This window comes from Phoca vitulina, unplaced genomic scaffold (assembly GCF_004348235.1).
Source record: "Phoca vitulina isolate PV1807 unplaced genomic scaffold, GSC_HSeal_1.0 scaffold2, whole genome shotgun sequence".
Lineage (NCBI taxonomy): Eukaryota > Metazoa > Chordata > Mammalia > Carnivora > Phocidae > Phoca > Phoca vitulina.
The window spans coordinates 32661031-32680395 of NW_022589705.1; the positions used below are offsets into that span (position 1 = coordinate 32661031).

The following is a 19365-nucleotide window of genomic DNA, read 5'->3' on the forward strand; positions in this document are numbered from 1 at the left end:
ACCTCCATTTGCAGCCAACTTTCCAAACTGCCAGAGACCAGTGCCGCTTTGTCAAAACCCCAAATGCCATGGTTTGTGTCCTAATGGCAAGCAGCTGGAGCAGAGCCGTTGAGAAACATTGCATCGATAGGATGCCTAGGTACGTGATTCTGTGTTCTTACCTGTTTCATCTTTCCATACATATTTATTCTCTCCACTTATATTCATAGTGACTAATGCAGGCATAAATGTTATTAATTATACCATCTTACATAAAAATATGACTGAATTTTAATTCCCAGCAACATTAGGATATTATATATATATATATATATATATATATATAATATATATATATAGAGAGAGAGAGATGCTTTGTGTCTGATCAATAAATAAATACATTTAAGAGCTAGTTCATTAAAAATATACAAGATTTTTGTTTTGATCCCTGTGTCACTACATGACATGCTTCTAATTTAGATTTCTTAACACAATGCCATACATGTGTTAAGCAACCGTCGCAAATAACCCTGTGGTGGCTGGAAGTCAGTTTTTCACATTCACGCTTAAAACACAGTATAAAAATGTCATGCCCACCAGAGTGATCCAGCCCTTTGGATAAGCAGTAATCAGGAATATAGCTTAAGGTGGTAGAATAAATCACCATATGGGCTGTGAGTATTAGAGAACTGGTTAGCTGTGATACCCTCAAGAGATGTGGGAAGTAGTTGTTTACTCAGCAGAAGGACTCCAGGTATTACAGAATTTGTTCTTAACTTCCCTAAATCCTGGGGAGTTGAACTCATTTGTTCATTCATTCACTTATTCATCCCCTAATTGAATGCCTGTTATGGGTCTAGAACTGAGCTTGGTGCTGAGGGGGCAGAGATGGTCTCAAGGAGATACGGGCAATTAGGGAGCATTGCTACATTTAAACAAATATATGAAAAGGTCCTAGTAGATAAGACACAGGTGCTATGAAATACAGAGGAAATGGAAAGTCAGGGAAAGGATTCCCAGGTAGATATGAATAGAAAGGTCATCTCTAGACAGAAAAGATGAGGAAGGGCATTTCAGGCAGCATGATACTCATACAAATGGTCCAAAAGACACAAAGAGTGGTAATGTGTTGGGGAAAACAGGAGCGGCCTGAATTGTGTGCTGAGTGAGTGGGATAGAGTGGTGAGAGACTGACAGTTTCCCCTATACAGAATGGAAAGGCTGTAGACGTGTTTAGGCAGAGATAGAGTCTGATTCGATTTTTTAGGGAGATGGCACTTTGATATAGGGTAAAGAATGGGTAGGAGTGGGGACAAGAGGGACCATCACACCATGTAGTAAAACACCATCCTGGGTGAAGCTTAATGAACTAGCTATGCTAAGTGCAGGGTGATCCCATCAAAACAGTCATACCATGTACATCAAATGCTCTCGGCAACAAGTGGTAGAAAACCGGAACAGCATCTCATCTATGAGAAGTTCAGAAGATCAGAGCTCCATTTCTCAGCCATTCTCTTAGCCGTGGCTCATCCATGTGTTGACTGTCCTTGGGTTGGTAGCAAGATGGCCACAGCAGTTCTAGCAGACTCATCTAAATGTACAGTGTCCAGAGGAAGGGCCAAATTTTTTTTTTTTTTAAGTCTCTTCCTTGGGAATGAGGAATCCTTTCCCAGAAATTTCCATCAGGCCTCCCTTCATTTTCATTGGCCATATTAAGTCAAATGCCTATTCCTAATCCAATTACTGATAAGGTTTTATAACAGTCTTTGGAGAGTCAACTACTATTCATGTCTTACTTTCCTTTAAATATCTTTCCTTTTGATCTTATCTCTCCCCTACTGAAATAACTTCCGGGTGGCTCTGTAATAAGCATGGGATGATGCCATGCCATCCTGTGTACAAATACTGCTTCATTTCTTTATCAAAATCAAACTAAATCTGGTAATCCCCATGGATGGGGACCATGAGGACCGGTGAGATGTCATCTATCAGTTATTGTTCATGGTTTCCTTTCCTTCCTTCATTCTGATGGATCGGAATCCTACTATTTACACAGATCCAGAAGATGCAGGGATGTCCTGGTCCTCAATCCAGGGTGCTTCACTGCGGTGCGCCCAGCCCAACTCTGTGAAGTCTTCTCAGATGTGGTTTAAGGTCCCCACATTCTCTCAAAACCTGCAAATTTCATCTTATTCTCAGGGCCTGTGGAACCAAGGCCTACCTGGTACCGGGGGTTAACTTCTTCAGACAAACTCAGTGTAATTGTCTCAGTTGGTATGCAGAGTCTGTTAGTGATTGCCTGCTGGGGTCCATCTCTACCTGATAAATTCTCCCCAAACCTTGAGGACCCAAATACCTGGCACCCTAGCTGGGGAGACAGGAGGTGTGCTGGGGGAAATGCATTTCATTTCTTCCTGATGAGCCTGGAGCCAGCCAAATAAGACACAATTACTCAATTATCCAACCTACGGCAGTAAGAATTCCTAAAATGTCCTGATAGAATGCATCAGTGTATTGAAGGAGTAAACACAGCTATCTTGGGCCAGCTTGAGTCTTAACTGGTCTCTTAGAGGAAGTCTGATTATGGGGGTTCTCTAATCCTTCATAACCAGTATTTCCTTCTTCCATTACCTTTGCTCTTCAAGCACTCTCCCCGCCCCCCCGGCAAACAAAACAAAACAAAACAACACAACAATAACCCAAAACCAATTTCCTGAGTTTACTGATTTGATGTACTTATTAGCAGGGAATGATCTGATTGATTAATTCACACGGAGCATGAACAACTGACGATCCTGATTAAAGTGATACGCTTACCAGGGCTATTTAAAATCTAAACGAGCTCTCTTCTACCCCAGATGAATTGAGCTCTAATGGTGGATTTCAGGCAACATGGAGGAACATAATTATTGGAAGAGTTGCAGGTGTGACCTCTTAAATTCACACTGTTCGAATAGGACCTTTTACAAACCTCTATGTAGAATATTGTATTTTAATAGTCTGCTGAAAGGGCTTTCTTGCCCCACAAAACAGTGACTCCCTTGAGGGCAAGACAGTGCCTCAGCCCCTAGCACAATTCCTATCACAGAGCAGCTTCATGTTTTTTGATGGTTGCTTAAAGCATCTTTTTACAATTAATCTGTTACATGGGCTCTGGGGAAATCAAAAAGAAAATGAAGAGATCACTTTCTTGTTTTTCATCCGTTAAATGATCCATATTTTTCTAATCTTTCACTGCATTTATATTCTGTGAATCTCCATTGTCCAGTTTGGAAGTGTCTTAACTTCCTCACAATTCCTTTAAAATGCAGAATTCCCATCAAGGCTTAGTATTTTCTATCTGGATGTTTAGGTGACCAGTTGAGAAATTCCCACAGTTGCAGTATTCATGCCCTGGGTTTGTGTTCCAGAGGACTTTACTTGCCTCTTAGCTCCTTTGGATGCCCATGTGTATTCATAAAGATCTTTTCCAGGTGAGATTTCTCTGAATTTTCTGTCATTTTTCTAGAGACTTAAAATCTTCTATTTCACCATGAGCTTGTGGTTTGGGTTTAACTTTTGAGGGGTTCACTCCCTTTGAGCTGGAATAAGATTGTAAGTATATGTAGGTTCTAGGGATAATTCTCACTCATTCTTTAGCAGAGGTAACCCTCTTGCAAGGTGAACCAGCCATAAGGCCTCATATACTCACTCTCGTGGCCTAGCTCAAAAATGCTTCATGCTTGATTATTTCATGTTATAATAGATCATTATGTTGTCTGTTCACCATCTTTTTCTTTCACCAGTTGTCCATTCCAACCTGATGAAGATGCTGATCTCAAGCTGTTGCCTCCTCTGCCATGATGGTGGGCATGTGACTGAATCTGGGCTAATCAGGTTACTCCCCTCTGCTCTTGTGATTGGTCCATAAGGGGCACATGACCCAGACTTAGCCAATCAGAGTCATCCTCACAAATTTTGCTGAATTTGTTAGGAAAAATAAGCTGTGAAGATGACAGATGCTTTGAGTTAATTTGCCGGGGACTGTTTTTGCCACTGGGTACAAAGAACTTGCTGTGCACAAAGAGAAATTAGAACCAAGAGATGGATGGATGAAAGGAGGGAGAGAAAGAGAAGAATCACTGATGACAATGTCTGGGGACCTGACTCTAGCCATCTTTGAAAATTTGAAAAATTCTCCTCTTTTTCTGTTTAAGCTAATCTGAATTAGGTTTCTATAAATTATATCAAAAAGACTCCAAAAAAGTAAACAAAAGTGTTCTTTTTATCTATAGAAGTACAAATGATATAAGCTTTACAAGACAGAGGTGCATATATTTTTGAACAAATTGAAAATGGCATGTGCTTTGTGCTATGAAATGTACATGGTATCACTTCACCATAACAGCAAGTTCTACAGCCTACACTTAGATGAATGTGAACTCAGGATCCAATGACTTCTACAGAATTCAACTAAATAACTGGTGGTTAATAACTAATTTCACATGCCATTGAGAAAAACTGGGAAAGTAAACAAACTGTAGTTCAGAACTAAAAATAAGATTATACGCAGCACACAATTATCTAAGGGAGAGAGAGAGAGAACATGACAGCAGCAGAAGTCTTGAATCCAATTATACAGAAAACAAGCAGGTGTTTCCTCATGTATGAACAGGCATTGGTAGCTTTAGAAACATCCCTGTTCTGCAGAGTGGGTGCCACTTCTTCTGAGAGACCCTCCTTCATGGCACCCAGCACTTACCCCTCGGCCAGCAGTTAACATGCCAAACTAGAATTGCAGGATTACTTCTTGATCCCCCAACTTGAAGATAAGCAGTTTGAGTGCAAGGACTGTCTTCTTCATCACTGCATCCATCTTATCTAGCTGAGTGCTCAACATCTGCTCCATTCACAAGGCACACTGCGCACAGGGACATGACTGTTGGTAATGTCACAGGGTTGACTGTGCAGAGGACCTGTGTTCCAGGAGCTTTGTCCTTTGGGCTTGGCTCTTGGTTTTTCTTTATCATCCACCATCCTCTTTATGTTGACTCTTATGCTATGATACTTATTATGTTTATTATATAAGTGACTCAGCCCGAGTCCAAGGATCAGAAGAAACATAATCACACAGCAGAAACTGGATGAAGATTTCTTTATCTGACCAAGGCTTCTCTCCTCCCTACATACATGTTAAACTGCTGTTGTTAGACTTGGTTTTCAGGTCGGAGAGAAAGAATGTTCTAAAATGTGACACAAATTGGCCTGTTACTACAGCTTAATTTCACTTAGTGCCCCTAATCTTCCTGTGAGTAGTATTATTTCCATTATAGAGATGATCAAATAGGACTGAAAGCAACTTCCCCTAAAATAGAAAGCTCACAGTGAGCCAGGGTTTGAAACTAGTTCTAACTTCCCAAATCATGGCTTTTTGTACACTACTTAGAAGAATAAGTTTGAACCCAGGATTTTTTCAAGCAAAGTTTAGGATAAATTTAGAATTACATATCCTTGACCAAAAAATAATATCAATGCATGAATCAATAAAGTTTGATTCAATTACACTTCATCTCTCAATTATCAGCAATAGAAAGGTTATGAGGAAAGCAGATTACCTGCAAATTTTATGTGGATAAAACTCGTAAATAATATGTGAGTAACTGAAAGCTGCCAACACACTGCACTCTCAGCTATAAAAAGAGATTGGTTATAAGTGAGGTGTGATGATTACCATGTTAGGTCAACTTACTCCTCCAGAGTTTATGGCAAATAGTTATTTACCAGATGGAATTTCCCCTAAGAAATTTCATTTACTTGACTTCCTCTTCACTTACCTTCTTTCATCATAAGGTTGAGTCTATTTCAAAATAACTTCTGGGATATTATTTGGGAGAGAAACATAGAGTTACTTTATTCCAGAGGGAAAACAAAAGATTGTCTAAACATCAGCTTAATCCATAGAATGGAGTAGAAGCACTGTGTCTATTCTCCATGAGGAAGTCTGAAAGAGCAAAATAAATATTGTGTGGAAAATCCAGAAGGGACCTCTGTCATAGAGTCTAAATTATGAGGTGTTTTCAGGAAACATGCATTTTATCCCAGGTCAAGGCCAGCTGGGGTTGGAAAGGCAGTCTCCAATGATTTGACATTTCCCTGATACCTCCTGGAGGAAATATTCAGGTTCCTAGAGGGGAGTGTGTTTTGGGCTGACAGCTCATGTCTATTTTCAAAGCACCATTACCTATGGCAGGTGATGAAATACTCTCTAAGTTCTGACATGGTGAAGGTTGGAATAATTCAAAAGGGTCTTGCCCTCATAGGCTGCGATTACTGCATTCCCTATGAGTCTTTACAGACCCCTACCTCATGTGTCTACATACTCACACAGACACAGAGAACCATTTACACCCACACGCATGTGCACATGCATGTGTGTGCACACACACATGCTTTTTGACACATGCAGACACTGCTAATTTCTTAACTCTACACCTTTAAAAAAAGTCTTTCAATTTCATTGCTTTGTAATAAGGTAACATTGTAAAAATATTAAACTACATATTTTATTGCCCCTTAAATGTTGTTCCCTTGAAGTCTTCCACCTCCAAGGCTGAGCATGAATCAGATGATCCCTGGGAATATGTGGGTTAGGAAATGTACCACCTAGAACAAAAAAATCAAAACTATGTTTGCTAAGGATAGAATGTGTACACTCCCCCCCACCCTGACCCCCAGTTCCTATGTTGAAACCCAAATCCCCAGTGTGGTGGTATTTGGAGAAGAGAAGAGGCCTTTCTCTTTGAGAGGTTATTAGGTCATATGGGTGGAACCTTGATGGTGGAATTAGTGCCCTTATAAGAAGAATCATGAGAGAGATTGCTTCCCTGCCCCCTTCCATATGAAGACACAAGGAGAAGATAGGACTGCCTGCAAAGCAGGAAGGGGGCTCTCACCAGGAACCAGATCAGCTACCACCATGATCTTGGACTTCCCAGCCTTCAGAACTGTGTGAAATAAATATTTGTTGTCTTAGCCACCCAGTCAGTGGGTAATTTGTTATAGCAGCTTGAGCTAAGTCAATGATGAGAGGGATATTCTGGTTAAGGAGGAAGAGAAAATAGATTGTGCCTTCTGTCCTATGGGATGGTGGAAGGACAAAAGGTGGGAGTAAGGAAACAAATGGTAAAACCTATTCTGAGTGACTGATCTGAATCTAGGAGGTCACCAAATGTAGGTCACAGACCTCAATGTAGCTTCAAGTTTGGCTAGGGACACCCAATTTTGGAACCAGTCATCAAGGAGGTTGTCCTAGTTCTCCAAGAATTTTGTTGCCTACAGCTGTTCATTTCAAAGGTGAACACAATAGGATGTCCAGCTAGGGCACACTCAAAGTTTAGGTTAGTCAGCCTGTCATGGACATCTGCCATGAAACCAAGGGCCTCTCCATCCCCAAATCACGAGGGCTGTAACTCATCCTCTATATAACTCATCACCATTTGATGAAAGAAGAGGGGAAAGGGAGGAGCAGTTTCATTAGGGAGTGAACTTGGAATCGACTGAAAAATTATCGACGAAAAAATTATCCCAAAGAAACTATGGAACCCAGAGGAGCTAAAACATCTTTAATAGGCAAATTTAAAGTCAAAGCCTATTGCTTTCCATCCTTCACCCCCAACAGTTACCCAGCAGGGTGAGAGCTTGTGAGAAAGATTCTATCACTTGTAGAAAATAAAGAAGCGTCTTTTTCTTTGCACATCTGGTATGTTAATTGTGACCCTCCCAACATAAGTAATACCTGCAGCATAGTTTTCGAATCCCTGCTAGGACAAATGTCATTTTCAGGGTCTGTCATTCTCTGGGCCCAGGAAAAGCCTCACTAAGTAAAACTTATCAACGCACCCTGCATCTTGCTCCTTTAGCCTCAACAGCCTTCCAAGTTGGGTTGGTACTTGTTCAGAAAATGAAAAATGCCTTTCAGCCTACGTTCCCCTGCACAGATAAAGATCCTAATTGTGCCATTACAAGCTGGTACATAAATCTGTGTCAAGTTTCTCATAATATTATATCTGCAAATGAGATCTTGAAGGTATTGTTCTCCCTTTCACCTAATGACAGAACAGAATGTTTCATTGAAAGATGGTAGAGAAAGATGAGTGAGTTCAATTCAGCCTGAGCATCTGAGTTTGTATATCTTAGGGGAAATGGACTCGGCAAACAGACCAGCGTTTTCAAACACACCAACAAGACTGGCTGAAACATCTGGAAAAATCCCTTTGAGATTGAAAACATGTGATGCACAACAAAGGCAACAAGTCCATGTTTTTATAGTTTCTTGATTGCAGCGGAGAAGCTGAGTTGCCAGGAATCCACAGATCCTAAATCGGTCCTTGTTAATACCTGGTACTATTTGCCAAGCTATGGGGGTGGGGAGGACTCTGAACAATGAGAAAATAAGATGTTAAATACATAATAAGACAAAAAAATAATCAAAACATCTGAAATAATTGGATTAGGAGTTAGTAGATTTCACCCATTATGGGTTCTTTTTTTTTTTCCTCCTAGAAGGATATTTACTAGAATTAATAAGAAACCCTTATATTTATTAGCATCTTTATTCCAAGTAGCTCAGAGCCTCCACAGACATTCTTTTATTATTTCTCACACATCTTCTGTGAGATTTTTGGCAAGAGGATAGGTATTATCCTTGTTAAATCTGGTGCAGGAAAAGCAACTGTTTTCAAATGTAATTTACAAAAAGCACCTCTTAGGCTGAAATCTAAATTGCTGTTAAGGAATTCTCTCTTGGGGATGTTTTTCTCCCTTTTCCTCTTTAATTTAAAGTATGAGACTGTCATTTCTGTCATTAGTTATTGCAGTAACTTTTCCCTCTTCAGACCAAGGTCAAAAGTCCCCCGCTGTTAGTCTATCCATGAAAGTGCTTGAACATACACAGCCGCATATCATGCATATTTATGCTGCAGAAGTATTAGAGTAAACATAAGAGGGATGAATTATTAAGGGCAAAGTAAGACTGATGAAATGCTGTTAGTTTAGATATTTGACTGATTTGTACATTTATGAGCTGACATGAAGCAGTTGAAGGCAAAGGAAACAAACTTGGTCTTCGGCTAAGCCAGCTCCTTAAGAATGATAAATCTTTGGGATTGAGACTGAAACAAACTCTATCTTCTATCATCTCTCATCTGTCTATCTATCGTCTATCTATCTATCTATCTATCTATCTATCTATCTATCTGCACATTTGTGTGTTTATATAGTTACATATTAGTGAATCATTTCAAGAACTGCACAAAAGCTTCTTCTCCATATTAATCAGGGTGCCTTAGGTCCTGTGGATTCTAGGGCTCCTGTTGGCTCCGGCTTCTCCTGTAGATCTTTAGTTCCATTGGACTTTCTTAAAATGAAGAGTTAGTATTTACTTCTAAGGCCCCTCATACTTACTTATCAGACCCCTGTCTGGAATGAAGGTCCATTTCCAGATCTTTGGCTCTGATGTGGATGGGAAAATGTCAGACAATTTCCGGGTGGCTTGTTGGAGACAGTTCTTCCTCCATGTTCAATAGCTCCAACTGTTTGGTACTTCAGGGTCATCATGTGTTACAAAGCCTAAAGTCAACTCTATTGGGAACTAAGGGTTGGTAAACAAGCCTCAGTTGGTTCCGCAAGAAAATAGCCCAGCCCTTCTTGTATCTGCTACACTGGTTCTGCCTGTTTTTGTTGGGACTCCTCTCTGATTGCTTCAGGTCGGCTGGACATGTCTGCTGCGGCAGCTTGTTAGAATTGGTGCAAAGGCGGGGAGGGGGTGGGGGGGCAAAGCTGAAAAGACACATCAAGGGAGATGATTTTCCCTCATCCTCTTTGTAGGTGTTCTGTGAAGTAGGTGCTGAAATGAAACCGTGCGCCGGGGAAATGTGGGGGTGAGGATGGGTAGATGAGAGGAGCCAGTTAAAAGGCAGGGTTCTGAATTTTATGCTCAGGAAGAGAAGGCCAGGTTCTAATTCCCAAGGCTGCCAGAGTCCTGTTTGTGATGCTGTCTCTTGCTTCTTTCTCTTTCTGTAATCAAAGAGGTTGTAAGTTATCAAAAAGAAAAAAAAACTCACAAACTAAAACACGCCACCGAAAGTCATGATGTGGAATAAGCTTTACTCTTTAGTTTTGCATAAAGGAAATCAGAATCATTTAAAAACAATTATTGATGTCATTGTCCTCCAAAGAGAGCCAAGAGGTCCTTCCATCATGCTCTTTGGGAAAATGACAACAGCAACCAACAACTTCTGGCTTGATGTGTTTTGACTCTTAAAATCATTTTTCACACTGGCAGACTCGAGGCCTCAGGGCAGGAGACCCTTGTCCCCACCAAATAGCCACATTTCACAAAGTTGCATTTAAATAGAAGATTGTCACATTGTCCAGGTAGTGCTTATCATTTAAAAAATAATTACTTCTTCCCTATTGCTTATAATAACTACTTTAAAAAGCTCAAAAGTGAAATCTATTTCCTCACCTCAATTTTCTCTCCTCCATCAGGTTTGCATACTCTGTGGGGCTTCTAACAACTGCTGTGTTGCTGGCACAGATCTTTTCTTTCCCTGGGGGAATAAAAAAGTGGCCTTGAAATGTTTCCTTTGGGGAAAAATATCACACCTCTTACCAGACAACAAGGTTTTCTCTTCTTTCTTCTGATTCGGGTTATTTTGTGTTATTAAACAGTCTTGTGCTGGCTTAGCAGCCATTTACATATTCATTCATATATTTATACACTTAAATATTGATTTGTGTGTTCGTGGTGGATTTTGATGCCTTTCACGCACCATGCCGTGTGCAAAGCGTCTGAGATGACGCAGTGACTATAGCAGCTGCCACACTTACCTTCATGGAGCTTTAGGCCCATTAAAATGGGGAGAAAATTATACCCACAATTTATTGTGTGGGTGGTTGTTCTCATTTTCATATAAAATGATAAGAATATTTTTTGCCCAAGAAGATAGCTGTGATAAGGAGCTTACCTTTGGATTCACTAATCTTGACAATAATCTACTAATTACTTTGTTCAGTTCTCCCATGGTGTAATGGGCTTTTAAAGATATTAGAGCAATTCTGAAAGGTGGGGAAAAAAAGAAGTCACGGTATATTTAGATTTTCAGAAGTTATGTGGAAGACTAGGAATTAATATACGATATTGATTTCTCAGTCAGCTCACCTGATTAGGGAAGAGAATTTTCATCGCTTCATTATGTATCTTAAACCTGGATCAGGCCTGAGTGATTTTTAAACATGGGGGGAAAGTTGTTTTGTTAACTGCAATCTAAAATGCACAGTTATGGATCCCAGTGGATGCCTGACCTCCTCAAACACTTTCCAAATGCGTGCGTCACGTCAGGGCCACGCAGGGTGGTGGCAGCCTCAGCTTTCCATGTGTGAGGTTTGGTGAGCATGATTTGACTTTGGTCTGTGGTTTTTCCTGAATGCAGATTTTCTCTTGGACTCTGAACTGTGGACCAGAGGAAGGTTCCACTGCCAAGAGAGTGAAGGGCAAAAGGAGACAAATGCTTTTTTGACCTCTCACTTTAAAGCCGCTCACCCCTGTTTTATTGCTCTTTCAACGGTGCATCAAAGCAGGAAACTTTAAAGTCTCAGTGAAGCAGGAGGATACAGCTTTTCCAGGGACAAGGGTAGCTTTAATTAAAGTTGGGTTGTATTGGGGAATGTTTTGCTTTGTATTTGAACCAAAAAGAGGTGAAGGAGACAGAGAGGAAAGTAGAGCAGTTGATTATCTCCCTAATGGCAAAAAAAGATCAATTAATTTACAGTGAGAGGGAAGAAAAAGAACTACACCTACAGATTTACAAAATGTTCATTATCTATGGACTTTGGATATGAACCACTATCAGCCTCAGATCCAAGGCAGAGATCTGACAGTTCCAACCCTGAATTCAGGGGCCAGTTGATAAATTAAAAATCATTTTAAAATTTAATATTAAAATTGATAATTGCTCTGTGGGAAATAGATTTTTCTGAACTTATACCCTTTTCCTGCAGTGCTGAGCAAATGCAAGGCAATAAACTGTCCATTTGTCACAATGATAGATAGACAAATCCTACTTTTACCCTGTTCCACAGTACTCATACATTTCAATTAAGAAGAATAAGTGCTACGATTTGTAACACGTGCTCATATTGTCTTATACAGCTTTTTAGGCCGTAGAGAATTCTCTTTAGCAATAGGAAAAAGTCTTCCAACATATCCATACAGCTACTGGAGTATACTGCCCATCTCTTCAAGGGACATGGCGAGGCACTAGAGAAGAAGGTTGGTGATCAAACATCACCCAGGGATAGAAGAAGATGAGGAACCTGATAGATACTGAGGGTGATCAATGAAGGATGGGGGATTCTGATTAAACTGACTTAGAAGGATTCTTGCAAAATTGGAGAACACAGAAATGAACACAGAAGCCCAAAAGTTAGGGTCCAATTGACGAGAGTTCAGAGGAACCTGACTAATGTTTGCTCAAGGAGAGACTCTTTGTCAAGAGAGCTAGAATAGGTGGGGTATAGTTCCCATTCCATCGATGTTAGGCTTGGTCATATGACTTGCTTGAAGCCATTGGATTACGAGAGGATATGACTCTATCAAAGGCCTTAAGTATGCTTGTGTGGTTGGACTTGACCTCTTGGGCCCTTTGCTCGTGTCCTTGGGCTCCTTTGCTCCTTTGCTCATGGTGAGGAGAGTACATTCTATGCAGTTGCTGCTTCTTCCCTGTAGGCCCCAGAATGAGACACACGGGCAGACAGGCACCTGACTGGAGACTTGCAGCCAGTCCCAGGTGAACAAGTCTGAAGCAGAACTGCCCGAGACAACCCGCAGACTTGTGAGTGAGAGGAGGAAGTGCTCGCTGTTGAAAGTCACTAGGTTTGGAGGGTCGTTTATTATGCAACATTAATTACAGCCATAGTTACCTAATATATCATTCCTCAAGGAGAACTTCTTATGGCCTCGAGACTATGACGCATTGCAAACATCTATCACAACTGTGATGAATCTGTATCTTGTTTACCACTCTGTCTTAGCACATGGCATACATAAGGTCTTAATAAGTGTGTGTTGAAGAATAAATGAAGGCTTTTCCAGGTCAGGTTTCTCCCTATTTCATATCATCTCCGACTGCCTTGCCTCATAGATAACGTTGTTGGTAAGCCATCTTGAAAGATGTGACTTTGTTTTCAGCTGTGTCTGTCCTCAAGTATTTATGATCTGGGACAGGAGATAATAAGTACTGTGAGAAAGAAGTATTTGGAGAGCACAAAGTTTGGGAACTGGACTCAGCCTGACAACAAGGTCATTTGGGGATGGGGAAATGTAGGATGTCCAGTAGACCCCGGGGAGGAAATGTTTGAATCATTTTAGAGACGTTGATGCCAAATTTTGAAGCTATAGTAATAGTTAGCAGTTGCATTAAGCTCTTCACATTAAGTGTCTCATTTGAGACAGGTATTCTGATTATTCTTATTTTATAAATGTGGGAAGTAAGGTTTAGAGACATCAGGTAACTTGCCTGAGTTCACAGAGCTGGTAAGAGATGGAGACGGGCTTATATAAAGGGCTGCTTGACCCCAACATCCACTTACAAAATCAACCAAAATGCCATCAATATAGTTGTTGATCCTGGACCACAGGACCCAAGCTGCTATTGTCCTTGATCCTTGATTTTATTTCTCTTATTTGGTTCATTATCTCCTATCTTCCTCCCTCTTTTCTTCAAACACATTCATTCATAACTATAGTTGTGGTGGGAAGAGAAGTGCTCTTCCCCCATGCCATAGAGAGAAGAGAATATGCAGGAAGGGGGCCACTAATTAGCTGGTCCCAGCCCTTCCCTAGGCTAGCATGGTTTCTTTATTTTTAAGGCTTCAAGGCAAGGACCAGGCTGGGCAAAGAACAATGAGTAAGTCATGGAGGTGATGCTTTTAATGATACATTCGCTAATGAAATGGCACTCCATGTGTTCACTTATTAGTAACTTAGCTCAAACAGCCATGTCCTACTGTCAGCTTGCCATTGACGACTCAGTGTGACCTCAGAATTGTCAACTCCACCTGAAAAAGAGCAAATGTTGCAGAAAATACAGGAGCAGCAGCATAATTTGGAGTGGAAAGATTAGCAACAACAGGGAAAGCTCTTGAATCTCTGTATTTCTAGTTTGCTGAGAAATTATGCCAGAACTGTAGCTATTTGAAGAACAGGCTAACCTTGCAGTATTTGGGTTTGCATCTGATTTGTAAACAATGGGATGACTTGACTGGATGTTTCTAGAGGCTGGATGACAGTGTCGACACTGGGGGATTGACCAGCACCAATCCATTCTCAGCTAATTGTATAGTGTGGCTCTTCCTTATGCTTTCCAGGGCACCGGGGTTTTTAACTTTATGCTCAGAAAGTGATTTATGGGGAAAATACTTCTGTAGAGACTTTGCTTAATGACTGGGGGATCATGAATGATACACGGATGTGAAAGTTTGTGATACTTCCCCTTTATATAACTTCATTTATTCGAATAACTCAATGTCCCTCATGTCAATTATTGAATTAAACCTTTTAATACTCGTCTGCCAGATGGGAAGCGTGTATTTATTTACTCTTTATCTTACAGTGGGGCAAACGGGGCCATGATGGTCTGAGATGTCTTTCTTGGGGGATGAACCAGATCTCACATTCATGCTTTGCATCTCTAGTGAAAGGCTATTCCCTAAATGGGACACTCATACATACAAGGTCCATTTTTAAGCCTCTATACATCCTCATTAACAATTCATGATTCCTAGGCATTTGGTGCTTTCTTTGGGCAAAGCTAAATGAACATAGCTGTGTTTTGTTTGTTTCTGAGCTCTGATGTAAAACTAGCGATGTCCCGAGGTGAAATGAATTCCTGGGAATATTACTGCATGAAATCTAATGGTTTTCGTTCTCACTGGTGATTCAGTCGGGTTTGTTAGTGAGGCAGTCATGGAAAGGACAGAGCATCGGAGGCTTCCTCAGCGCGAGTCAGAGAAGCATCCAGGTGTCACACGCATGGTGGACCCCTGTTGGGGCCCATCCCTTTTCCCGTTGTCCTCTCAGAGTTCTTCTTCACAGCTTTGCAGGTCCTGTGCTCTTGCACGTGGTGCCACCAGCTTCTCACTTTGTCCCCTGTGACTTCAGGAAGATCAGTTCCTTTCTCTCAGCCTCTAAGACAGCTCCATTCACCACCAGTCTCCGCATCCTCCCTGCCTTCAGCTAGTCACGGAGCCCAGCAGTAATGAAAATGGGTTTCATTAAACAGGAATCCTACTTATTTTCTCAAACCACTATGCTAATAATCTCCCTTCTCAATATGAAGGCTTAAACACATACCAATATAACTAGTTTTTTTTCCAGCTATTTTTTTTCTAAAGAAGATTATTTCCTGGGGATAAAAATATCTCTATTCAAAATCCAGGACTTTGTTGTTAAAAATGAAGATCTAAAGTATACAGAACTCTTTTTTTTTTTTGGCTCCAGAAGCGAATGGAGCTTGAAACTCCCACCTTTTAGTCATTCGGTTTAAAAATGACCACAAAAGAGATATGAAGAGCTAAAACATTTCCTCACTAAAGCATGAATTTTGCAGGCCCTTATAAATAAATCAAGATGAATATTAGAATACAGATATAGTTTATAGGCATATGAATATGGATAATAGAAATATAATTTTCCTCCTGGAACAACTGAGACATGTATCAGGACAGACATTGTATCATATTGAAGGAATAGCAAGCCCACGGATACTCTGATGGGCATTGTGTCTTTTTTAAAGAAAGCCACCCACACAAGACAGTGTCATCCTCACTTGACAAGCTGCTGGTACAGATACCATCTTGATTGGGGTGGAAGTTCTTCGGCCCCTACACCCTCTATCTAATGCCTGTGGTTTCTAGTTGAGTATATAACTTCCTATTTATCTGGAGGCCTGTTTTGAAATCGTCCTCCATGGTAGTTATCCTGACATTCTGTACTGCAGCCTCAATCTCCCCCTTTTTTTTTCCCCTTCCCCTGTCATGAAGTTAGTGATCATCAGCAAGAAGTCAATTTTGACTCGTTCACTCTCTGGAGCTTTTAGAGCTCTTTGCAAATACCAGGAGCATGACCCTGGAAATTTCTTTTCCCCCAGAAAAGGAAAAAGCTCCACTTGTCAATCAGTCATCCTGAGCATAAATTCTTACAAAGGAACTTGGAGCGGCCCCTGTCTAAATCCATCAGGATGGAGGGGAGGTGGGGGAGAGGGGGTCAAGTTACTAAATAACTGTGATCAGCTTTAAAGTCTAGCTTCAGGGTTATTGCTTACATTGCCATTTGAACATAGCATAGATGCGCAAAAAAATGAGAGAACACCAACTCCTTTGTTACTGGGCAAGTTTGAGGAGCAAGGCATTCTGATTAATGGAAATTCTGGTTAATTGAATGTTAACCTACTTATGGACAGAGCTTACCTAGGGCAGGGGTTTGGCCGAGGATCGCAGAAAGATGAATGTCTCTTTTCGGGTGTGCATAATTTAACAAGTCATCCCATACTGCTTTGTATCTTTCTCAGGACTTGTTTTGTTTTATAGTGAGTTGTCCATATATTTCTCTCACCCAGGAGGTTACAAGCAATTTTGGAGTAGAAGTGTTTTTTTTCCATCTTTGTAAAACCTGTAAAATATTTCACATTGTAGACATTCATTAAATATTGGCTGAGTTATATTGATTTTTTCCTCTCTAATATGCATTTAGATATATTGCTTTACCAATGACAAATGCCCACTATGTACATCAATGCCTTAAGTAGAAAAAAAGGCATGGAAAACATGAAGCTAGTATATACTTTGATGACTTCTATAAAACTTAAAAGCAAAACTTTTCCTTAAAACTTCACATGTTCATAAAATAATGGATGAAATCCTGATATATACATACACCCTCTCGCACACGCAATCTGTTTGAAATATATTTTACAAGAAATGTAAAAAGATAAAAGCGGATCATAGAACAAAGAAGGTCCAAGCAAATCCTGGACACAGGATTTAAAGAGACGAAACGTGATTCAATAACAAATACTTACTCAATACCTCCTAGCTGTACAGTGATGTACTAGATACTCCGAGGATACAAAAATGAGGAAGCCAAATATGGGGCCCCTCCTTTGTTGTACACACTGTTCTAGCTCCACAAGTACACGGGGAATAACAAAAGATATTCCCAGCTCCTTGCCCTCAGAGCTAGAGAGAAGAACCCAACAATTAGCAGTTAACATAGTAAGTGAAGTATCTAGTGGCCGGAAGGCGATACATACAATAGGCAAAGGAGAAACCGATCATAAGTGAGAGGGCTGGGCAGCCAGGTCAACAGGGAGATCAGACTTGGTTTCTTCCAGAAGGTAATATTTGAGTGAGGCCTTAAAAGAGAAGTTAGCCAAGCAGATATTTGGGGAAGAGCATTCCAGGCAAAGGGAATGGGCAGTGCCAACGGTGAGAGCACGCTTGGCAGGTTGAGGGTCAGGAGGCAGGTCAGGGTGTCTGGACAGCAGCGGGTGGTGAAAGCAGGAGAGGTTCGCAGGGTCGGGTGGCGTAGGGTCTCCCAGGCCCTCGCACATGAAAACTGAGTCCAGTGGAGATCCACAGCAGGGCTTTTAGCAGAGAAGCAATGTGATTGTGTTCCGGAACCTGGACTGGATCGTCGACGGAAGAACCAAGCGTCACCCGCAGATCTTGGAGGATGGGAGGTTTATTTAATGCTTGGGGGCTCAGAGGAGAGTGGTCTCCAAAGATCTGAGCCCCGAGCACCAACAAAGGGGGCAATTTATACACTTCTACCTCCACATCCTTGGCACTTTTGATGCCTACGAGAAGCAGGGCAGGTAGAAGAACCCGGAAGAGCCCGGGGGCAAGGACTGGGACTCTCTCGCTGGCTCGGTCGGCCATCCTAGGACACAGATTTTCTTTATCAATCGGATGTACATTTCAGAAGGCTCACGCTAGCGGTCATGCTGAGGACAGGCTATAGAGGTGCTAGAAGCAGGGACACATGGTCAGACGCTGCTGTACGAACCAGGGGCAACATGAATACGTCTGATTCATTGTCTGCTTCTCCCATTCGACTGCAAGCTCTCTTAGCAAAGGCACATCTTGTCCAAGGTATCCTTTCCAACATAGGTTTTCCCACAAAGTGGGTGCTTAATGCATATATTTTGAGTGAATGGATGTAACTTTAGTAGATCACAGAAAATCACTGCAATCCCTGCAAAAGGTTAGGATATAGTGCTCTAGGCATGCAGAGGAGAGTAAACTCATCTGTAACTAAGGAGGTTCCTAGTGGAGGAAACATTTCAATAAGACCGGTGGTGATGGTAGTACTAGTAGTAAGAACAGTAGCAGGTAGCATTTAGTGACAACACATTACATCCCAGGCTGAGTGCTAATGCTTTGCACGCATCAGCAACTGCGAAGACCAGAGAAGGGAATCCCCCGCACAGGACACGCGAAGTTCAGGATTTGAATAGGTGGCTGGCTAATTATTTTGCTTTGTTGAAAACCTTCTGCAGAACACATAATGGGAAATAAAGCTGGAAGGTTAGGTTGAGGCTAGATTGTGGAAGACCTAAAATTCACACATTATGCAGGTGTTTTGGATATTACTCAGGTTTTTGAGGTTTACTTGTTTATTCAGCTGGGGAGTGATAGGCTTAAAGCTGAGCTTGGGGATGATTAAAATAACTCCTAGATTACCTCTGAATCATTTAGTTAGAGAATAAAACTAGATGAGCAGTTGTTGCTAAGGTCAAAATTACAGCTTAACATTTGGAAGCACTGATGTGGAAAACAGAAAAATGACACACCCTGATATTTGTATGAGCCCGTGCAGTTTGCGGAGCCCTTGCATATGCATTATCCCCCTTGATTGTCACAGCATCTCTGCTAGGTGGCATTGTTATCACATTTTACAAATTGAGATGATTTATGCAAAAGTGATCGGTGCACAGCCTGGCTTGTAGTAGGTACTCAAGAAATGTTAGCTGAAGAGGAAAAATAAGGACGTACAGGCTTAGAAAGCCTAAGCACATTGCCCAGGGTCGTAGAGCTGAAAATAAATGACAGAGCCAAAACTTCAAGCCAGTTTGCCTGAGTCTAATTCTCTTTGCTCCCACCCTAACTGCTTCTCTGCCACCCACCAGAGAGCCTCAGGAGTTCTTGGAAAATGACAGGTAGAGGAATCTAGCATAATATACCTAGTTAGCTAACCTAACGCAAATCCCAATACGGAGAATGTTATTTAGTATTTAATATAAAATTTTATTTTTAGGGTTTCAGACATAAGCATATACATTTATATTA

General features: G+C 41.1%; 1 long non-coding RNA gene across 1 annotated transcript; it reads right to left on the bottom strand.

Moving 5' to 3' along the window:
• Positions 1 to 9981: 9981 nt before the first annotated feature.
• Positions 9982 to 16666, bottom strand: LOC116639764. Its single transcript, XR_004300920.1, has 3 exons — positions 16486 to 16666; positions 10484 to 10568; positions 9982 to 10032 (listed from the first exon to the last, which is right to left on the bottom strand). It is a non-coding gene; the product is annotated as an uncharacterized LOC116639764 (long non-coding RNA).
• Between the last annotated feature and the right edge of the window lie 2699 nt (positions 16667 to 19365).